Raw genomic sequence first — 5,248 nt, 5'->3', positions numbered from 1 at the left:
TATGATTGTATTTTATTTTTGAAATTTGAATAACTTTGTTATGCTTGATACTAAACACATATTCTATAAACTTGTGTTGCATAATTTAAATAAATCAGTTAGGACAAAGAGATTACTTGAAAGAAAAAAAATTATTTCGTTCATCCTTCTTTTTTTTTCTTTTTCCCCAAAAATAACATTTTCAAACTCGGGATACTTTTTAAAGCTGGGAAGAAGCCACAATGGAAATCAGATCTGAGTTCTGACCAATATTATGACCAAGAATTACCTATCCTTGGCATTCAGGTTAACACAGAACCAAAAAAAGAAAATGTGTAGGTATTGTGATACTGATTTTATATCCTGTCACTGTGGTTCAAATTGGTTGATTTATGACTATTGAGACTAATTTAGAAATTAAGTTTACTAAGCATTTATTTTATATGAGTTCTTTTGGGCTATGCCAATTTAAAACCAATTTATTACTCCACTCAGTTTTATTTGTATTTCTGATTATTCATAAACAAAAAATTTTGAGATCATGGCAGCACATTTGCCATGTTTTATTTAACACTGGAAGTTATCATTGATTTATTCAACAAGTATCTATTAAGTATGAACAAGTATCTCCTAACATGTCTCTTTATTTTCACCTCCAGTTACTGCATGTGCTCCATCTTCAGTTTTGCCATGTGTATACTTACCGATTGAGAACTCTCATTTAAAAGTGATTTTACCGTTGTCTTCCTTGGTTCTTACAACTTTTGTGTATAGCTCTGACTTTGACATCTGCTACTACCAATGTCTTGGCATGATCATTATTCATAGAGAGCGATGCCATGTAATAAAAATATAAAGTGAGTATTTATGGTGTCCAAGATAGTTATTGCTAAATTTTTTTATGATTTTATGATTGTATTTTATTTTTGAAATTTGAATAACTTTGTTATGCTTGATACTAAACACATATTCTATAAACTTGTGTTGCATAATTTAAATAAATCAGTTAGGACAAAGAGATTACTTGAAAGAAAAAAAATTATTTCGTTCATCCTTCTTTTTTTTTCTTTTTCCCCAAAAATAACATTTTCAAACTCGGGATACTTTTTAAAGCTGGGAAGAAGCCACAATGGAAATCAGATCTGAGTTCTGACCAATATTATGACCAAGAATTACCTATCCTTGGCATTCAGGTTAACACAGAACCCTTAGCTTCTGCCATAAATATTTACACAGACCAAACTGAAACTGTCTATTCTATATGAAAGAATCTTTATCAGATTGGTGACACTTCTGCTCTCTGATATATAATGAAATATTTTAGAAGAATTGGGCTGTGGCCAATTTATTCATATCATTTGCATACAGCCATCTGGCAAACATTTTTCTTAATTGCTTTTTGGGGTGTTATGCACAGCAAGGAGCTGCTGTTAACTCTCCTGACTACAATTTATGTATTAATGTGGAACTTATCCTTTGTTAGTAGTTACTTCTACATTCCAGCCACCCTTTATTTCCTTAAGGTTCTAACTTTACCTTTTCTAGGTGCATATATCATTCTCTTTTATGATAGAGATGTGAGATTTTTGATGGAAGTTTCTACACAAATTAAATATAATTCATATATGTGTGTACATGTATATGTATATATATGTACATATGTGTACATACCCACACACGCACTAAAAAATCTAATAATAAAACTTACCCATTTCTTATTCTCATAATCTACCATTAATGACATGCATTTTATATTTCACCTGCTGGCAAAAATGAAATATATTTTAATACCAAAACTGAATGGTAGTTTATTTTCTATATGTACCTGCAATTTTTTTTTCACAATTTTTTCATAAAACTGTATTCAGTGTTTTACAATGAGGGAATGTCAACATGTCAAAATTAACTATGGTACTTTTAAACGATAATTTCATTTATATTAATGAATAGATACTACTGCAGACCAATTGAATCAGAATCTGCTAGAATATAACCTAGGCATGTAATTGATTTTAAGTTTCTGTGTCATTTTGAAGTGCATTAACTTCCTTGAGATCTATTATTTTTAATGTAAATTATCTCTGGTTCAAATGTGTTTTTCAAGTTTAGAGAATTTCCAATAACTAGTAATGAGTTAAGAATCTTACACTTCTTTTCATTTAAAATAGAAAACAAGGAGATGTAATCGACATGATAAATTACCTGTACTTATACACATTTATATATTTGATTAGTCAAAAGGGATTTTCAGTATTGTTCATATTTTAAGAAACTAGATTTCTAAGAAACTTTAAGAGTACTTGTCTTAGTTCATTTGGGCTGCTATAGCAAAATACCATAAACTAGATAGCTTATAAACAATACAAAATTATTTCTAGCAATTCTGGAAGCTGGGAAGTCCAAGTTCAAGGTGCCAGCAGATTAGGTTTCTGATTAAGGTCCCTTTCCTAATTCACAGATGGCATTTTCTAGTTGTGTTCTCACAGTGTGGAAGAGGCAAGGAAATTCTCTGTAGTCTCTTTTATAAGTAATAGTGCTAATACCATTCATAATACCTAATTAGCTCCCCAAATTTCCACCTCCTAAAACCATTACATTGGTGCTTCATTTTCAATATGTGAATTCTGGGGGGACACAAACCTTCAGACCAAAGATTCTCTGTAGTCTCTTTTATAAGTAATAGTGCTAATACCATTCATAATACCTAATTAGCTCCCCAAATTTCCACCTCCTAAAACCGTTACATTGGTGCTTCATTTTCAATATGTGAATTCTGGGGGGACACAAACCTTCAGACCAAAGCCGTTCTCTTAGCAACTTATTTAAATTTGTGTCTCTTAAAATATGTAGTATGCTTACTTGGACAATGTAGATGATTAGCAAATGTTGGTTGAATGAATGAAGGATGTTTAGAGGAGTATGCAGGCTGTAAAATGATGGCTAAATTGGTTTTCATTATGTTTGCATTTTTTATGCATTAAATTCAACACCAAAATTGTACATTCTTTTCTATGTAATACTAAACATTATTACACCTTGATAGGGTAGATATTTCACAATATAAAGTTGTGAAAGTTCTTAAAAGCTTCTATTATTACTTAATTATTCAAACAGCATTCAACAACTTGTTTAAATTAGTTATATATGAAACAATATAAAAGTGGAACCACCTAATTATGGTTGATTCACCTAAATATTCTAAGTTAATTATTCTTTACAATGCTGCTATGACCTTACAGAGAGATTCCTTAGAATGGTGAAGTGTCACATAGTCGTTTTGAATTTGAACATGCAACGGCAACAGAAATAACACCCCTAGTAAATCCTTGTGACACACTAAAAAGCTTTAAGAATCTATTTGTGAAGAATGTTGTTCTTTTTATGACTTCATGTTATAGGAGTTGTTATATGCTTCTGCAATATAAAATGGCATGCTCTTTCTAACTGTTTTGATTTTTTCATAATTTGGAATCTAGGATATCTTAAATTTGTACCTTAGTTCCACAGTACATAAGTTGGAAATAATGTAACTATTTCTGTAATGCTTATTAAATGAAAGAATGAACACACTGATTCATTCAATAGGAACTCAATGGAGTAATATTGAGTACTGCTTGATTTGCTATCTATAACATTTACAGTTAACTCAGATCATAATAGATATCAAATAATGTCTTTTAAAAACATAAGGCAGTAATTTGCACATGGATGAGGAGATGATCAGTATCCCTTTCTTTAATATACACAGGTATTTATTAGTATCTCAACAAGCCAAAACCATATCCATAACATCTCGTAGAATTTTAACATTTTCTTTAGAAAACTGAAAAAAAAGTTGAGTGCAGACACTGTGAATATTATTGAATATTAAAATAAAATAGAAAAACAAAATAAGACACCTTACAGATCATATAGTCACATTTGTTTGCATGTATATAGCATAAATAGATAAATCAGAATATTGTTACATTAAAACACAAATTGTATTATTAGTTGGGGAAAGCTTCAGCAAACTTGAGCTTTAATTTAAAGAGTGGGGAAGAATGTGTACAAGGGTGAGTTTAGGCACTCAGGAAGAAATAGTGTGTTATCTATTTCAGATGTTGCTTATTTATATATATTTGCTGAATTTTTTGTAACTAGGCACTAAGGCAAGGGTTGAAAGATGGAACTGCAGTGCTTAATGAAAATTAAAGTAATTCTCTTGAATCTGTCACACCAAGCAGGGAATCAAGACTGGTAACTAGGCACTAAGGCAAGGGTTGAAAGATGGAACTGCAATGCTTAATGAAAATTAAAGTAATTCTCTTGAATCTGTCACACCAAGCAGGGAATCAAGACTGAGACTGAGGCACAAGAGATCAAAACAAAGTTGTCTGGTGGAGCTTGCCCACAGGAAACTGAGTAAGAATGGATTATTAGGAACGGGACACAAAGACATTGAAGGTTTACAAAAAACTCTGACCTGAAAGTGTACACATAAGCTATGGATTATGTAAGCATATTCAGGTACCTATTCCAGGATAGTATGAGGATGGTCAAGCAGAAGAGGATTGGGAGTATGTATGTGAGGGCAGAAAACTAAACCTTTAAATATGAGAGCCTACCCAAATGGCAAAAGGGCAAAAAACTCATGTGCATAGAAATTGACCGTCTACTAAATTACTAAAGTTGAAGGTGAACTACATGTTATCAAGGAAGTACAAATGCTTTAGACTCTTCTTTTTCATATGCCTTGTCAAGAAGAAGTAAACAAAAACTATAAAACATCATGTTAATTTTGCTGTTTAATGTGTTCCTTAAGAAAGGTATGGCTGTCCTTCTTCCAAGTTAAATAAGCAAAATTATGCCTATGAATTATGAAATCAATGTGTAATACATTATTAAATTTTCATGACTGTGAAATTGAGCAACCAAATTAATGGAAATACCATGTTAGATCATAAGTTCCTTTGAATTAATTACAATTAGTTGTTAGAAAGAATTTGCCAAGATATATTGAAAATATACCAAGTTATAAAATATTTCCAAGGTATAAATTGGAATACAAAAATGTTTAAAGTGTGGAATGTAACACTGGACAATGGTATATGACCTTGAATTAATAGACAATGAATAAAATAGAACAATTCAAAGGAATATTTTAATTATCACTTCAAACCATTTAAATGTCTTCAGACTAATAAAATGTAATCTGTACTAGGCAGCAGGGGAGGGTGGACTTAACATCTCTGTTGTAATATTAATATCAATTACAAGGCTTTGTAAT

The sequence above is a fragment of the Galeopterus variegatus genome, unplaced genomic scaffold (genome assembly GCF_000696425.1).
Source record: "Galeopterus variegatus unplaced genomic scaffold, G_variegatus-3.0.2 Scaffold2328, whole genome shotgun sequence".
NCBI classification, from domain to species: domain Eukaryota; kingdom Metazoa; phylum Chordata; class Mammalia; order Dermoptera; family Cynocephalidae; genus Galeopterus; species Galeopterus variegatus.
This window is presented reverse-complemented; position numbering follows the sequence as displayed.